The sequence below is a fragment of the Aegilops tauschii genome, chromosome 5 (genome assembly GCF_002575655.3).
Source record: "Aegilops tauschii subsp. strangulata cultivar AL8/78 chromosome 5, Aet v6.0, whole genome shotgun sequence".
NCBI lineage: Eukaryota > Viridiplantae > Streptophyta > Magnoliopsida > Poales > Poaceae > Aegilops > Aegilops tauschii.
The window spans coordinates 528,131,375-528,149,914 of NC_053039.3; the positions used below are offsets into that span (position 1 = coordinate 528,131,375).

At 43.0% G+C, this 18,540-nt stretch overlaps 1 long non-coding RNA gene across 1 annotated transcript; it reads right to left on the minus strand.

Annotated features, from left to right (window-relative positions):
• Positions 1-10,110: 10,110 nt before the first annotated feature.
• On the minus strand, positions 10,111-11,986 carry LOC120965381 (uncharacterized). The gene is made up of 3 exons (XR_005758248.3): positions 11,069-11,986; positions 10,767-10,990; positions 10,111-10,667 (listed from the first exon to the last, which is right to left on the minus strand). It is a non-coding gene; the product is annotated as an uncharacterized lncRNA (long non-coding RNA).
• Positions 11,987-18,540: the final 6,554 nt, after the last annotated feature.

The window sequence follows — 18,540 nt, forward strand, 5'->3', positions numbered from 1 at the left end:
CTGTAGCATTTCTAATATTATATGTGGATGACATATTGTTGATTGGAAATGATATAGAATTTCTGGATAGCAAGGGATCTTGCCTGTGTTACAAGGTGTGAAGCTGAGTCAGACTCAATGCCCGACCACTGCAGAAAGATAGAGAGAAAATGAAAGATGTTCCCTATGCTTCAGCCATAGGCTCTATCATGTATGCAATGTTGTGTACCAGACCTGATGTGTGCCTTGCTATTAGTTTAGCAGGGAGGTACCAAAGTAATCCAGGAGTGGATCACTGGACAGCGCTCAAGAACATCCTGACATACCTGAAAAGGACTAAGGTTATGTTTCTCGTTTATGGAGGTGACAAAGAGCTTGTCGTAAATGGTTACGTCGATGTAAGATTTGACACTGATCCGGATGACTCTAAGTCACAAACCGGATACGTATTTATACTGAACGGTGGATCTTTAAGTTGGTGCAGTTCTAAGCAAAGCGTCGTGGCAGGATCTACGTGTGAAGCGGAGTACATAGCTGCTTCAGAAGCACAAATGAAGGAGTCTGGATGAAGGAGTTCATATCCGATCTAGGTGTCATACCTAGTGCATCGGGTCCAATGAAAATCTTTTGTGACAATACTGGAGCCATTGCCTTGGCGAAGGAATCCAGATTTCACAAGAGAACCAAACACATCAAAAGACGCTTCAATTCCATCCGTCATCAAGTGTCGAAAGGGGACATAGAGATTTGCAAGATACATACGGATCTGAATGTTGCAGACCTGTTGACTAAGCCTCTCTTACGAGCAAAACATGATCGGCACCAAGACTCCATGGGTGTTAGAATCATTACAATGTAATCTAGATTATTGACTCTAGTGCAAGTGGGAGACTGGAGGAAATATGCCCTAGAGGCAATAATAAAGTTGTTATTTATATTTCCTTATATCATGATAAATGTTTATTATTCATAGAATTGTATTAACAGGAAACTTAGTACATGTGTGAATATATAGACAAATAGAGTGTCACTAGTATGCCTCTACTTGACTAGCTCGTTAATCAAAGATGGTTAAGTTTCCTAGCCATAGACATGAGTTGTCATTTTCTAAACTGGATCACATCATTAGGGAATGATGTGATTGACTTGACCCATTCCGTTAGCTTAGCACTTGATCATTTAGTATGTTGCTATTGCTTTCTTCATGACTTATACATGTTCCTATGACTATGAGATTATGCAACTCCCGAATACCGGAGGAACACTTTGTGTGCTACCAAACGTCACAACGTAACTGGGAGATTATAAAGGTGCTCTACAGGTGTCTCCGATGGTGTTTGTTGAGTTGGCATAGATCGAGATTAGGATTTGTCACTACGATTGTCAGAGAGGTATCTCTGGGCCCTCTTGGTAATGCACATCACTATAAGCCTTGCAAGCAATCTGACTAATGAGTTAGTTACGGGATAATGCATTACAGAACTAGTAAAGAGACTTGCCGGTAACGAGATTGAACTAGGTATCGAGATACCGACGATCGAATCTCGGGCAAGTAACATACCGATGGCAAAGGGAACAACGTATGTTGTTATGCGGTTTGACCGATAAAGATCTTCGTAGAATATGTGGGAGCCAATATGAGCATCCATGTTCCGCTATTGGTTATTGGCTGGAGACGTGTCTCGGTCATGTCTACATAGTTCTAGAACCCGTAGGGTCCGCACGCTTAACGTTCAGTGACGATCGGTATTATGAGTTTATGTGTTTTCATGTACCAAAGGTAGTTCGGAGTCCCGGATATGATCACGGACATGACGAGGAGTCTCGAAATGGTCGAGACATAAAGATCTATATATTGGACGACTATGTTTGGACGTCGGAATGGTTCCGGGTGAGTTCGGGCATATACCGGAGTACCGGGAGGTTACCGGAACCCCCCGGGAGGTATATGAGCCTTATTGGGCCATAGTGGGAGAGAAGAGAGGGAGGCATAGGAGGGGGGCGGCGCGCCCCCCTCAAGCCCAATCCGAATTGGGTGGGGGGGTCAGCCCCCCTTTCCTTCCCCCTCTCTCTCCCTTCCTTCCACTCCTAGTCCAACTAGGGAAGGGGTGAATCCTACTCCCGGTGGGAGTAGGACTACCCATGGGGAGCGCCATAGGAGGGCCGGCCCTCCCCTCCTCCACTCCTTTATATACGGAGGAGGGGGGCACCCCATAGACACACAAGTTGATCATTGATCTCTTAGCCGTGTGCGGTGCCCCCCTCCACCATAATCCACCTCGGTCATATCGTTGCAGTGCTTAGGCGAAGCCCTGCGCCGGTAGCTTCATCATCACCATCATCACGCTGTCGTGCTGACGAAGCTCTCCCTCGACACTCTGCTGGATCGAGAGTTCATGGGACGTCACCGAGTCGAACGTGTGCAGATCGCGGAGGTGCCGTACTTTCGGTACTAGGATCGGTCGGATCGTGAAGACATACGACTACATCAACCGCGTTGTCATAACGCTTCCGCTTACGGTCTACGAGGGTACGTGGACTACACTCTCCCGCTCGTTGCTATGCATCATCATGATCTTGCGTGTGCGTAGGAAATTTTTGAAATTACTGCGTTCCCCAACACTTCACCGAAGCATATCTGCGCTAAAGAGAGGAATGAGCCATGTGTGCTGAAGTCATATAGTCGAGAAGATCGATGTGAAGAAATTGACCCCTCGAAAATTTACTGTTGAAGCAAAGCATTTTGATTCAGTACTGACGTCCAAAGAAATTTACTGCAACGATGGAAGACGAAGACAAAGTGAAGAAGTAGTATTCATTTCGTTGTTCTTCTTTCATTCTTTTGAGTCATAGGACCTCCGTACTATTAAGATGGGTATAGGTTCTCGATGCTTAGATCCGCTGTGATGCTTAGCCAAAAACCTATGAAAGTTGCGAGAGAAATCTCTTTGTGCTCCGAGCAAATACTTGTCAGCAAGAGACCGTGTTCTTCTTCGCTGCGAGAGATTTGTCTCAGACCAAGGAGTTAGCATTTCTTGCTCCGCAAGCAATGTTACCGTTGTGCTCAAATTCGACCGTTGGACTCGTGTCGTTCGGCCATTGGCTGATCCCGATGTCTAATATGGTCATTTCCCATCTGGGAAGGCTGCGGCTATAAATAGCAACTGTGCTCCAACATTGTCCGTTGGATGCTTCGCTCGAGATTTCTGAGAAGATTGATTTGAGCAACCCCTCTCCGAGTGAATTGAGTTTAAGATCCACTGAGAGAAAAACCAAGAGCCCTAACTTAGACAGTGGTTTAGCATTATAGTAGTTGTGATTCAGAGTTCTTTTACCTATTACTCTTGAGAGTTGCGCACTCTCTAGACGGATAGGTTTCGGCTTCGAGTGTTTAAGAGTTGTTGTATTCACCGAGCCAGATCTTCAACAACCAAGAGTGATTGTGGTCCGCGAAGGTCGACCGAAGGTTTGGAGATCGTCGACAAGGATCTACCACGAGTGAAATCAACCTGAGTCTGATCAGCTCCGTGTTGAAGGAGAATAGAGTGAAGAGAGTTTATCTTCCGTGTTAAGTCACAACCCTTCCAACCAGGTGTAACCCTTTGGCAGAAGGGTGAACTGGTCTACAAAATCTTTTTATCGCCATCGAGCATCACTGGTTCTATTCTTTCTCACTTCTATACCTTCTGTAGTCCTTGTGTATGCTCCTTGATGATAAATATCTGATCTATTACTCTGATATGCATTTCCTTCAACTTATTTCTCGCAGCAGTAGTTGACTTTCATAGGCTGTATCATTGTTCTTTGCAATTATCATTCATTACTATGTATCTACTCTTCACAATGATCCTTGTTCTGTTAGCATGTTGTATCACTATTGTTATCGTTAAACCTGTCGTAGTCTATGCTCGAATTATTGTTGCCTCTTACCTTGACGGTTTTGTTCCTCAGTAGCGAGCTTGTGTACACCCTTTTCTACTATTCTTTAATTCCGCTGCTGTGTTTGAGTTCGGTTCAAAACATTCGCAAGAATTTTTGAATCTCCCATTCACCCCCCTCTGGTCGATATACTCTCCGTCCTAACAATTGGATTAGAGCGGGTACTCCCTATCTCTGTTTATTAAAGGTCTAACATCCTTGGAGTCTTGAGTATGTCTTATGCAGGTAGATCCTTGCACTCTGAAGGATTTCCTATGTTTGATGGAAATGACTATCTGTACTGGAAGGAACGGATGAGAATCAGAATTCAAGCTATCAACTATGATATGTGGCAGATTGTAGAAGATGGTTACACCATTCAACACCCCGATGATCCATCCTCTGATGACAAGGCTGTGATGCGTCTGGATGCACAAGTGAGAGATATTATCTGTGCAAGTATTTCAAAGAACGTGTTCATTCGGTTTCTAAACCTTGACACTGCAAAGCAACTCTGGGATGCTATCAAAAATGTTCACGACGAATTCATCTCCAGAACAGATTCACACACTCAAATGCTTCGTGCCATGTTCACTAGGTTCAGAAGTCTTCGAAAGGAAAGTGTGATGGAACTTGCGGATCGGCTGACAGACATTGCTGAAAGACTTCATCAACGAGGAGTAACTGATGTCACCAATAAAGATGTGGTAAACAAGCTACTGAGTGCTCTTGATGAAACCATCGATCCTATTGTAGCTGAAATCAAACAAAGACCAGATTATGAAGAGCTTCATTATGTTGAGGTCATGACATTGCTATCCATTCATGAAGAAAAGATGGAACTAGTAAATGCAAATCAAAAATCTTTTTCGGAAAGTGAAGGAGAAATCCTCTCTCACTATGGCAGATCTCAGGAAGAAGAAGATGTCAAGAATCAACACACCATCACAAGAGAACTGGAAATGCTCACACAATGGTTGAGTGATCTCAGAAGACAAAACTTGCATCTTGTGAATGATGATAAAGATGAAGAGCCTGAATTCTCAAGACAGTTACCTCAGAAAGAAATGAAGTGCTTCAAATGCAAACAATTCGGTCATGTCATAGCAGCTTGTCCTTGCTGGGATGAAGCACCTAGTAACCGATGGAAGCATCTTCACTGCAATGGTTTTGCTCGAATGGATCGTCTTACTAAGCTCTCGAACAAGAAGTAACCTATTTCATCCTCTTTGACAAGACCAGTCATTGACATAAATGCCAGAGCAATCATTGATTCCAACCTAAAGAAAATCTCTTAGCCGAATAAAGCCTATACTAACCTGACTCTGGACTCTGAAGAAGAGACAACAGACACTGATTCAGATGATGAAGAATTCTACAAAAGGATAGGGAGAAGCAATGCATATGTTTCTATTGAATCATCGAAGGACTTTAGCAAATCAGATACTGATGATGATACTTCAAGTAATGATGATGAAACAGTCGCCTTCTGTCTTATGGCCAAATCATCAAAGGATCAGGTATCTTCGAAACACCAAAGACCCATGAACGAATATTCACCTGAATATATTTCATATGCCAAGTTGGTGAAAAATGCTAAATCCCAACATGATGAACTTGAAATGCTTGATATCTTAGGAAAACCAAAGGATTACTGGTCGAAGATATGGAGAAGAATCAAAACTTGATTGAAGAGCAAGATGCTTTTTCATCAACTATTGATGATCTTACCAATTGATATGATTCACTTACAGTTGACTACGAGATATCAGATGAACTCCTTAACAGGAATGAAGAACTCGTGTCACTGAAAGAATCTCATAATGAGCTGGTGTTAGAAAAGGCTTCTCTTTTCACCGAGCAATCTGTTCGACTTCCTGATGATTTTGTACCTCCATGCTTAAAATGCCTAGAACGTAGCAATGCTGATTCTCATGCTGAGACTTCTAATAATGTTACTAAGAAAATTGCTACTACTGAAATTGGTACCACTAACCCCTCCTCCGAGGATTTTGCCGCTATTATCGAAGAAAATTGCAGGTTAAAGGGCTTACTTGAGACTGCAATGCTAAGAAGCCTAAAAGGGCATCAAACCCTATCTGATGTGCTCAAGAAGTCCATTCTGCACAAAATCCTCAGAAGGAGGGACTAGGTTTCGAAAAGAAGCTCAATGTGGATGGATCCTATTGGACTTCCGAGCAATATCCTCGAACAACTTGGGTTCATGCAAAGAGTAAAACTCTTGAACCTGAAACTTTAACTGTTATCTATCGCCCATTCCTGTTGACGCTGACGAGTCTAGTGACTCAGATTATAAAAACTTCAAACAATAGGATGGCAAGGTTTTCGCTCGATATACTGGAACTAACTGCAGGTCAGGCGCATCCAAGAAGCAAATCTGGGTAAAGAAGTATACCATTGAAAATTTATCAGTTAATGCTAACCTGACTGTGCAGGATAATTCTCGACGAGGAAATTGTTATCATTCCAAATCTACTCGAGTATCATTCTTGAATGATTATCATCCTAACCTACATCAGAAGGAATATGAGCGTGCATCATCAAATCATTACATTCATGTATCTGGAAACAACTTTAATACCTATTCATATGATTATCTTCATAATGCACAAGTGTTTCACAGGTCTCACCGAAGAAATATCACCAATTAGCTCAACCGAATGAGATCCTCACCTCCCACGCAAGTGTGGGTTGTGAAGACAAACTAATCATTTCATGCAGGAATTTCTCTCAGGGATATCTCATGTTTATCATTTGCCCTGAGATCAATTATTGTTGGTGCTTATCTTTTTGTGTTTTCCTTCGTAGTGTTTGTGCCTTTGTTTTTTTTTCTTCGTTTGGTTTTGGGTGTTGAGTCAGTCTTTTCTTTGTGTGTAATCAGTTCCTTTCTTGACATGCACCTTGATCTGAAGAAGATTTCAATTCGACGTCCTTGGTCGCGATTGAAATCCACTTCGAAATTTATTCTGTTTTGGCGCTTGCGCTTCCTCAAACCTTTCGGCATTTAGTTCAGTTACTGAGATTTCCGCAGGAGACGGGTGACATGTGCCCACGATCTCTCGATCGTGATCTCGACGGTTGAGTGTGGAGCGTCCCGTATTTATAGGTCGTGGATTTCGGAGTGGGCGGTTTCTCCCTCGGGCTATATAAACCCCCTGTCTCTAGGTTTCTTCTTTCTTGGTTCATTCTCTGTTCGGCCTCAAACTCTCCTCTCGCTCTCCTCCCGAGCCCGAGCTCGAAGCAGCGTCGGCGACAAGCCTCGCCATGCAACTCCGGCGAAGCCCCGTCACCGTTGGTCACGCCAGTGCGGTAACTCTTCTCTCCGTGCTGCCGTAGTCGGTCTGTATTGCCAAGTTAGGGCATACAGATCTAGAGCTTGCCCTACCTTTCTGTTCTAGGGCAGTTCATCCCGATGCCATTTATGTTGAGTTATTTTCTTGCGGTAGATCCTTTGGATTCACTAAGTCATGGCTTGTACGGTCTGTAGTAGTTCCTGGTACCAGTCTTTTTGATCTAGGGTTCTCTGTGTATACATCAAAAGATCATATGAGTTGTTATTCTATCTTAGGGCATTTTGCAATTCTCTCGACGATATCTTGCAAAGTGTATACCTTGGATTTCATGCTTCTTCCAAAAAACTATCTGTTTTGAATCAAATGCTTCTGTGCATGTTTGTGACTTCTTCCTGTTTTCCTTCGATTCCTTGTTTTCTCTCAGGAGTGGTCATGGCAAACAGTTCAGAAGAGCATTCCGGGTTCGAGGAAGATATTCCATAACAGTTGCATGTGGCTGATAAAGCTAAAGTGACTGAAAGAATATCAGCCAAGCCACCGAAAGCTCCGAAGAAAAAGAAGCCCGAATCAGAATCTGCTGAAGAAGACGATGATATTCCCTCAGCTCTCAGTCAGCCAGAGGATGAGCTAGTCACTAATTCCAAGACCTTGTTCTCTGATGGAAATCCCAAGAAGAGTGGTCGCGGTAGAGAGAGAAACACCACAGATGAAATGTCTGACCCTGAAACTTACAAAACTTGACCTGGAATTGAAACTTCAAATGAAAGAAATAACCAGCTGCAGAAAATTCACCGTCATTGGGCGAAGAAATGGTTCAACTATGAGAATGTCTGAAGAAAATATCAGATCTTATTTGCTTTCACTCCTCCCTGGAACGATTGCATTGTAGAAGGCTGCCTAGGACCGAATGATGGAAAAGTAAGGCCATATCCTCCTCCCAATGCTCATGCTGAATCCTTGAAGACAATTGCCAATTTCCCCGAGGAAGTGGAAAAGAGAGCAAAAGCAAAGGCCAAGCGTGACACCAAAGAAGGGAATAAAAATCAGTTGGAACAAAGAAATGCTGAGTTAACTCAACAGGATGTGTAGGAGAAGAAGGAAAGGGCCTCTGCCCATAATGAAAACAAGAAGAGAAAGTTTGTTTCTCCTCAAGCTTCGAAGAAAAAGTCTGTTACCAGAAAGTCAAGAAAGGCAACAACTGCCTCATCTGATGATTCCTCTGATGATAACGTTGGTGATGAAATTCCCATATATGATCAAAGAGCTCTACTTGATAAGCCATACCAAACTCCCTCTCCAGCAAAGGTTTCGCCTCCATTGAGATCATCATCGGGGCTTGCTACTGTGGCATCAGATAAACCTTCGGGTTCTGCTGCTCCTACGGCGCAGAGAAAATTGATCCCCAATGAAAAAGCTGCTGCTGCTTCCAAGAAGGCCAAGACTATTATTCCTGCTTCCACGGAGGAATATGGCTTTGATCTTATATTTGACATCATTGAAGGTGCTTCCTATGATGAAAATCCTGATGAATTGAGTAGTTTGGGTCTGCCTAAAGATGTTACCAAGATGGTGGCAAAGCATTTCTCTGAGCTGAGAGAAATCACCAAGGAACTCAATCAAGCTGTCAAGGACAAGAAGCTCCTTGAGAAATTGAGGAGGGAAGCCAAATCTGAGTCTGAAACAAAAGACATGAACAAGGGAATTCTTGATATCACCAAAGCCCTCACTATTATGAGGAATAACAAGATTGAATGGCACTCCAAGATGAAGATGGATGTTTCTCAGCTATGTGATCGTAGAAATGAAGAGATCAGACGTCAAGCAGATCTTGCTCGACGAAGACAAAAAGAAGAAAAGCGTCAGAGAGCTCAGGCAAGAGCCAACAAACCAAAGGCTGTCAAAGATCATCGTATCCAATCTGTAGCAACCGATGCACCTGTTGACTCAAGTGTTCCACTACAACAGATTCCTCCATCCACTCGTTCCGAGGAAGAAACCGAGCATCATGTTATGCCTGTGGTAGTTATCATCCCTACCTCAGCTGCACAAGAATCAGATGTGATGGATATCTTTATGGATAATCCTGCCAAAGAGAATGTCGTGCCCGAACAGCAAGCCCCTGAAGAAAAATTTGACGAAGAAATTGAGATGGAAAAGGCAGTCTCATCGCCTTTGAAGGAGAGTCATGTTGAGCCCTCTGGTTCCACCAAGGAGGGTGAGAAGGTTGAGGGGGAGCAAGTTGCTTCCCAAGGAAATACCCCAGCGGTCTCCTCATCTGGTGCCCCTACCCAGATGGAGGTTGACCCTGCTCCTGGTTCTTTGGCTTTACAGCCAGAACAAGAAGAGAAGAAATTTGAAGAGCCCATGGCTCCCCACTACTAGGGTAACCCTAGTAGTAGCGTTGGTTTTAGAGGTACAAGCGCTACCAGTAAGGCGCTACAACTAACTGGTAGCAGTAGCGCTGGTTTCCCAGCGCTACTGCTATACCTAGTTAGCAGTAGTGCTCGTGGTGGAAAAGCGCTGCTGATAGTAGTAAGTAGTAGTAGCGTTTCTTTTGAAAAGTGCTACTGCTTATATTTCCTGTATTTTTGAAATTGCAGCTTATTTTTGTTGTATTTGTATAGGTTTTATATACAGTACTTTCATCATATGATTTTATGACCATGATTAGTTAGTATATACAACAGTGGGTGAAATGAATGTGGATTAGGTTCAAGTGGAGGCAACATGTGGTGCATGTCGAAAGTATACTACTAATCCAAACTTGATCTAGTTTGGATTAGTAGTACTTTCGATCTGCCCCACATGTTGCCTTCACTTGAATCTAATCCGTGTTCCTAGTCATTACCACCAACACTAGCTATTTAATCATCATAGTAATTACCACCAACACAAGCTATTTAATCATCATCATAGTCATTACCACCAACACTAGCTATTTAATCATCATAGTCATAGTGTAGCACATCATCATCTTCAAACTCATTCTAGCTAGCTAATCACCACCAACACTAGCTACGGTAGCTATCTAATCACCACCAACACTAGATAATAATAATCATCATAGTCATTACCACCAACACTAGCTATTTAATCATCATAGTCATAGTGTAGCACATCATCATCTTCAAACTCATTCTAGCTAGCTAATCACTCCTACTGCTCTCTCTCAGGTAAAATAGCATAAAACATGTGTAGCACTCCTGCTTCATCATATTGGAGCATGCAGATGAACCTGTCTCCTAATTGTGGGATGCGCTTCTGATTGCTGCCCCCTAGTACTTCTCTTCTGTGATCCTTCACAATTTTGCTCCAATCTTTGACTATTAAGACTTGCTCGCTTCGAGAAATGATGAATGCACTCATGTGCAATGCAGGATATTTTGGCCGTAAGCTAACCATTGTCATGCGACCTTTAGGCTCGATCCAACGAGGCACAACACTCATCGGGAGTCCCTGTTGAAGAACATCATAGTAACATACTTAGCAATGAAGTTTAGCTTAAAAAATAATGTATGCAAAAGATGCACTGAGGACAAATAGTAAAAATCTTACCATCTTTCCTAAATAGATGTGACCGTAGTTCAATACACACACTAGTGGTCGCACGTTTTGAGTACTAATGTCTCAAAGTCCAGGAAAATAACCTGTCTTGACAGTATCAAGATCCTCAAGCCATGAAACATAATGACCTATCTCCTCCCAGTTTAGTTCAGTCCCGGGATAGTAGTAGGTGTTGTCTACCAAGTGCCGGACATGTTTGCTTGAATGGAAATAAGCTATCAATAGAAATTAGTTGTCAACTATTTTTAAATAAACAATATAAATTACTTAATAAATATGGTTGAGAAACTCACATAATGGTAGAACTGGAGGCGTCTGCACATCGACCCAGATGTCGATATTACCTTCAATTTCATCTTCCGGACGAATATCAAAGGAGATAAGCATATTAGGCTAAAATGCATAAGCCTTGCATAGTGCTCTCCAATTTTTGCATTCAAAATAGGAGTTGGTGTCTGCATTGTATAATTTTACGACAAAAGTATAACCATGCTCGGTCCTCAAGTGAACTCTCTTTACCTCCATACTTTCCATAGTACTGAAACCAATCTTATCCAAGACATAAATTCTTGCATGGCAGGGGATACGCTAGTAGAATAGTAAAAAATTAAAATTATAAGTTGAAGCAAAAGAAGCAGAAATCAGGCTTAATTAAGAAAAAAGACTTGTCATTGTGACTTACTGTATCCACTTCGAAGTTCTCATCCAGCACGATGCTGAAGCGCCTACCACCAACTAGGTGAGGCCTGTCGCACATGCCGCGCTCGTCTTCGCAATATTCGCACATAACGAATTCCCTTTCGTCTTCAGACATTTCCTATGTTCATAGTGGAAACATCAATTGAAAATCAATCGAAGTCAACTACCAGGAAACTCAACACACAGATCACTATACTCAATATGCAACGGGTTGACTTTAGGTCTGTCGAGTCTTCCTTCCTAAAATCTCATCTCACGTATATGATGGGCACTCCCTCTCTGATATTGCGACCATCGGTGATGGTTGCTACTCCTTCTTCCCCTAGTGCATAACGAAGGTCTAGCACAAAGAGAAGAAGGAGAAGCGACCCCCACGACAACAGTCGGCATTCTTCTCCTCTCATATATGGTGGAGACTCTCCCTCACTGATTTTTTGACTGTCATGTATGGAGCCCCGACAGACTTAAAGTCAACTCGAAGTGTCGTTTAATTCTCTTTCTAGCAAATCCGGGGCAATCGATATTTCCTACATATTCTAGCACAAGTCATGCTTAAATTCACGGAAAAACCGGCATGACCTTAGCTAAAATAGGACATATCGAGCGCCTGAAATTTGCCGGAACGGAAATGAATCAACACTCCGGCAAAACATAGGCCACTCGAAAATGAATCAACACTTCACACATGAGCATAAACTGGTGCTCATTGCATTTCAATGGTTCAATATTGAGAAAAACATTTCAATATATCTTATAACCCGAACATTTCATTTGGTTAAGAAGCATAACTAAATACCCTAGTTCTACTCTATTCAACACCGAGGAGTGGAGAAGGAGGAGGTGGACTTTTAGCTCACCGACTCGGGTGTAGAGGAAGTAGAGGTAGCTCGGATGACGATCACCCCAAGGAGACACGACTCTACAAAGCCTACATATTCCACCGAGTAAAATTTTAATTAGATCATCAAATCTCATATAGCATTCTTTGATGACAAAGTGATAATGACATAAATTCAACTAGTTCTATTAATTCAACTAGTTCAACTAAGCACTTACTAAAAATAAACTAGTTTTATTAATTTTCTTACTAAAAATAAACTAGTTCTATAGTAAATTTTAATTAGATCATCAAATCTCATATACCTAAATTTTATTACTAAAAATAAACTAGTTCTATTAATTCAACTAGTTCAACTAAGCACTTACTATAAATAAAAATAATTAATTTTCTTACTAATTCAACTAGTTCTATTAAGCACTTTCTATTAAACACTTACTAAAAACAGTAAAAAACTGCATTATACAAGAACAGTAAAAAACAGTTTAGGGTTTAGGAGAGATGGAGGGAGGAGCGTGCGGGATGAGAGAGGAGGAGGAGGAAGGAGAGAGGAGGAGGGGGAGGAGGGCGGTGGGAGGAGGGAGGAGGAGGAGGGAGGAGGGAGGAGGGAGGAGAGAGGAGGAGGGGGAGGAGGGCGGTGGGAGGAGGGAGGAGAGAGGAGGAGGGGGAGGAGGGCTGCCGGCGGAGGGCTTGGCCGGAGGAGGAGGGGGCGACCGGAGGAGGAGGGAGGGGCACGGTAGGGAGGAGGGAGGAGGAGGAGGGAGGGGAGAGGAGGAGGAGGGAGGAGAGAGGAGGAGGAGGGAGAAGGAGGGATGGAGGGACTACCTCAATGGAGGAGGAGCAGGAGCATCGGCAGCGGCTGGCGACGACGATGGTCGGGGAACGGCGGCGGCGGCGGACGACGGGGGGTGCGGGGGAGCGAGAGTGATGAGAGTGGAGAGGGAGAGTGGGGGCGCGCGGCCGGTTGGATAAGGCGCTTAGCAGTAGCGCGCGTTAGGATAAAGCGCTACTGCTAATTTCCATAGCAGTAGGATACATTGGTCATCAATGATCTTTTTGTGTAGAATCTAAATTGTCAATAGGAATCTTCCCCGGTTTAAGAACCGGCGAAGATTCCTTTTGCGGCCACAGATCCTACACATAGAGTTCAGTGAAGACTAAGTGGTTGTGATGGTTTGAGAAGCACCATATTTAAGGTGGTAAACATTCTGTTCGCGGAGCGAGGTGGGACTAAACTTTGGTCTTATTAGGAGGGGACTGAATTTAGTAGTAGCGCTGGTTAGAGGAAAGCGCTATTGCTAAGTTCAATAGCAGTAGTGCTTTTAACATATGAGCACTACTAGTATACCTAGCCTACCTGCAACGGTCTGGCAATTGTAGTAGTAGCGTGTTTTCTAGCTACATCGCTACTGCTATGTGCATAGTAGCAACGCTCGTTCTGCCCAAGCGCTACTGCTATTTAGCAGCAGTGCTTCCTTTTTAGAAGCGCTACTGGTGAGCTCCTGTGTATAAGCATTTCCCTGGTAGTGCCCGAAGAGAAAGATCAATTAGTTGTACCACCCATGCTGCCACACCTGACCGAAGGAGAACAAGTTGTGACTCAAAAGTTTGAAGGAGTTGTTGTGCCGCCAATAACTGAAAGCTCACCGAAAGAAAAGGCCCTAGTGCCCCAGAATGAGAAAGCCGCTAAAGGAGTTCCAGCGAAGGAAATTCAAGGTCAGACCAGTGCTCCCACGCCATCAGCTCCAGAGAAAGTTATAAAGCCACTTGCCCCATTGAAGCCCATCGATGAGAATGTGCTAGCCTCTGATGATGTTCAGCCGGTGGAAATTAGCGAGGAAGAACATCCGAAAAATCCTCAGGAATCATTTCCGATGTTCCCACCTGAGTATGGCCCCAATGGCCCCGCATTCAATGGACAACTTCATTCATCGAAGCTTGCATTCTTTGGGGTCAGCCCGTACGAAGGAGAAAGGACTTCATTATCATCGAGGTTTTGGACTGAAGAACAAACTTTCTATTATGCTCGGATCCTGTTTGGCAAGCACATAATTTTCAATCATAAGATATTAAACTTCGCCAAGCTCGAAGAAATGCCCTGCTTCGATCATGCAATTGAGCATATTGAACATGCTCTTCTGAAGGGGTTCATGCATTCTAATCATGGCTGGAACAAGGAAGTTATTCTTTAGTTCTATGCCACGTTGTACATCACATGAGAAATGGAAAATACCTCAACCTGGACGCTTGAATGGATGACTGGCAGAGACAGAATCAAATGCTCAACAGATCATTTTCGGGCCCTGATAAATTTGCCTCGATGTGAATTTGAGAACGACAGAGAGCACAAACTGCATTTCTGGGAAGTGTCCGAAGCACAACTCCATGTACTGATGGATCCCACCATGGTGGGTGACGAATGCATTGATGTTGATCCGAAGAAATTGGCTTATGACAACAAAGTACTATTCCACATTCTATGCAATACCATCACGCCAACAAACAGGCCAATCTCCATCAAAGGCATCATGGGAAATGAACTTGTGGCCATGTCTTAAGGAATCAAGTTTGACATTCCAGATCTTTTCATTCGAAACCTTGCATGTGCAGCAGATAGCCCGCAATCATTGACGCCTTATGCTCCATGGATAATGTTCGCAATCGAGCAGCTCACAGTTGAGAAATTCTTCTGGGCCTACGAGCCAAAAGTATTCATGCCACCTGTCCGTGACACTCTGCACATTGTGAGGATAATAGCAAAGGGAAGGCACCTGTTGATACTGTTGCAACTGCGTCTGCGACTGAAAATGCTCTAAAGGTCAAATAAGTCAGGGTTGAAATCCCTTGTGAGGAAAATCCATCTCTTTATGAGATTTGTATTCGCACGCAGCAAACTCTGGAAAGACACGTCAAGATGGATAGACAAGAAAAAGTGGAATTAATGACCGAGCTGAATTTGCTTCATAATCAAACTCGCCAGATTCTTCTTCATGAGAAGGAAGCAAAGAAGCGGTCATGGACCTTGTTAAGGAAGCATTATTCTCGGAAGGATTTAGCCAAAAAGGGCATTCTGAAGGATTATAACTATCTGGACTTGCTTGCTGTTGCTCGCATTCGAAGACAAACTCCAGTGCTCCCACATCATTCTACTTCAACGGATCTGTTGTTCGTCAATCATGATGATGAAATTGCAGATACAGCCGGTACTCGTGTCTACAAGCCAGATGTTCATCACTCCAAGTCTTCCAAAACCCAGGCGGCTACTCCTGCTTCTGCCTCGACCATTACGCATTCTTCCGACACTGATTCGTCGAGTGCTTTTAATTCGGAATCGGAAGACACTCCCACGGAGTAATTCCTCGTATGTGATCTTACCTTTTTGACACTTGTTGACAAAAGGGGGGAGAATTACATCGAGTGATAGTTTATCGGGGTTTGCAGGGTGTTTTCATTCATTTTTGGTTTTCCCTTGAACTTTTTTTGCTTCATGAACTTATCGCACCGCATGTGGTGCTGAAACACTCGGACGCCATGTAACATTAATAACCCTCTCCTGCAAAATCATTTGCTCCACACTATTTGTCTGTAGGTACCATCGAATGTTTTTTCTATGATTGGTTATCATCGACAACTATTTATCTTACAGGGAAACATATATGCTTATCGAAGAAGAGCAGAAAATCATCATGTGATGATTCTAATTCAGAGAAGTACCTCGAGTACTGAACAAACTATATTTGTTGTGGTTGGATATGCTCTATGTGCTATCTATCTTTACCTAACCTTGCAGGATGGGAAAGTCAGTCTAAGCACAATTGCCTTACGACAAGGCTATCTCTATGACTGACAAAGTGTTTTTCCTCACATATATCCCTTGTATCATCTAATTTGCAGGAAACCACCTCCGAAGCATATCCACTCCGAGCAACATATTACTGTTTTATCCTTCTCTGATCATATTGAATACCTAACATGCAGGAAAACTACATCTCGTGTGGATTCAAATTGTGTTATGAGAAAACCTTCATGATTTATCCTTACATCTAACCTTCTTCGAAGATTTTGTGACAGTAATCACCTCAGACACCAATGAGTGCATTGAAAGAACTCATATTTAAGATCTGATCAATGACACTCATACAAAGAGCTATATCGCTTCCCCCCTAATCCTTCATGATCCGAAGCATATCTCAAGGGGGAGAATATTTTATCTTCGTAATTATCTCTCATCTTTCATTATTCTTTGCACTACATTCCATTCTTTATCTATCATTCGATGTGATCTTTTTTGTCAACAATCGTCCAAAAAGGGGGAGATTGTTGGTGCAATATCTGCCTACCTTGTGTTTTGGAGATTGTTGACAGAAACATGTATGGACTGATTTTTTTGCTAGTGCATACAGAGAGAAAAAGTCCATACACAACCGAAGAGAATGCTGTCTCCTGTGCTAAGTTGGAGGAACTTCACCGAAGCATATCTGCGCTAAACAGAGGAATGAGCCATGTGTGCTAAAGTCATATAGTCGAGAAGATTGATGTGAAGAAATTGACCCCTCGAAAATTTAGTGCTGAAGTGAAGCATTTTGATTCAGTACAGGTGTCCGAAGAAATTCACTTCAGCGATGGAGGACGAAGACAAAGTGAAGACATAGTATTTAATTCGTTGTTCTTCTTTCATTCTTTTGAGTAATAGGACCTCCGTACTATTAACAGGGGTATAGGTTCTCGATGCTTAGATCCGTTGTGATGCTTAGCCAAAAACCTATGAAAGTTGCGAGAGAAATCTCTTTGTGCTCTTAGCAAATACTTGTCAGCAAGAGACTGTGTTCTTCTTCGCTGCGAGAGATTTGTGTCGGACTGATGAGTTAGTGTTTCTTGCTCCGCAAGCAATGTTACCGTTGTGCTCAAATCCGACTGTTGGACTCGTGTCATTCGGCCATTGGCTGATCCCGATGTCTAATTTGGTCATTTCCCATCTGGGAAGGCTGCGGCTATAAATAGCCACCCCGCTCCAACGTTGTCTGTTGGCTGCTTCGCTTCAGATTTCTGAGAAGATTGATTTGAGCAACCCCTCTCTGAGTGATTTGAGTTTAAGATCCACCAAGAGAAAAACCAAGAGCCCTAACTTAGACAGTGGTTTAGCATCACAGTAGTTCTCAGTAAGAGTTCTTGTACCCATTACTCTTGAGAGCTGCGCACTCTCTAGACGGATAGGTTTTGGCTTCGAGTGTTGAAGAGTTGTTGTCTTCACCGAGCCAGATCTTCAGCAACCCAGAGTGATTGTGGTTCGCGAAGGTCGACCGAAGGTTTGGAGATCGCCGACAAGGATCTACCACGAGTGAAATCAACCTGAGTCTGATCAGCTCTGCATTGAAGGAGAATAGGGTGAAGAGAGTTTATCTTCCGTGTTAAGTCACAACCCTTCCAACCAGACGTAGCCCTTTGGAAGAAGGGTGAACTGGTCTACCAATTTTTTTTGTCGCCATCGAGCACCATTGGTTCTATTCTTTCTCACTGCTATACCTTCTGTAGTCCTTGTGTATGCTCCTTGATGATAAATATCTGATCTGTTACTCTCAGCTGCATTTCCTTCAACTTATTTCTCAGAGCAGTAATTGACTTTCGTAGGTTGTATCATTGTTCTTCGCGATTATCATTCATTGCTCTGTATCTACTCTTCGCAATGATCCTTGTTCTGTTAGCATGTTGTATTACTATTGTCATCGTTAAACCTGTCGTAGTCTATGCTCAAATTATTATTGCATCTTACCTTGACGGGTTTGTTCCTCAGTAGCAAGTTTGTGCACCCTTTTCTACGGTTCTTTAATTCCGCCGCTGTGTTTTGGTTCAGTTCAAAACATTTGCGAGAATTTTTGTATCTCCCATTCACCGCACCCCCCCTTTGGTCGATATACTCTAGGTTCTAACAGGAACACAGTTCCACCACTAACTGGATGGAACCACCTGTCCCTTCAACCCCCACATTCATGAATCACTCGCGGGTACTCTACGAGCCGATCCGACTTTAGTCACAACATGTATCAAGTATAATATGTATATATGTATGTATGTATGTACCCATGATCAACACCCGACGTGATCACGGCATAATAGTATAGCATGGCAGACGGACAAGAATGTAGGTCCACTAACGGAATAGTAGCATCCTATACTAAGCATTTAGGAATATAGGTAAAGGTAACAACAGTAGTAATAAGGACAGGCTAT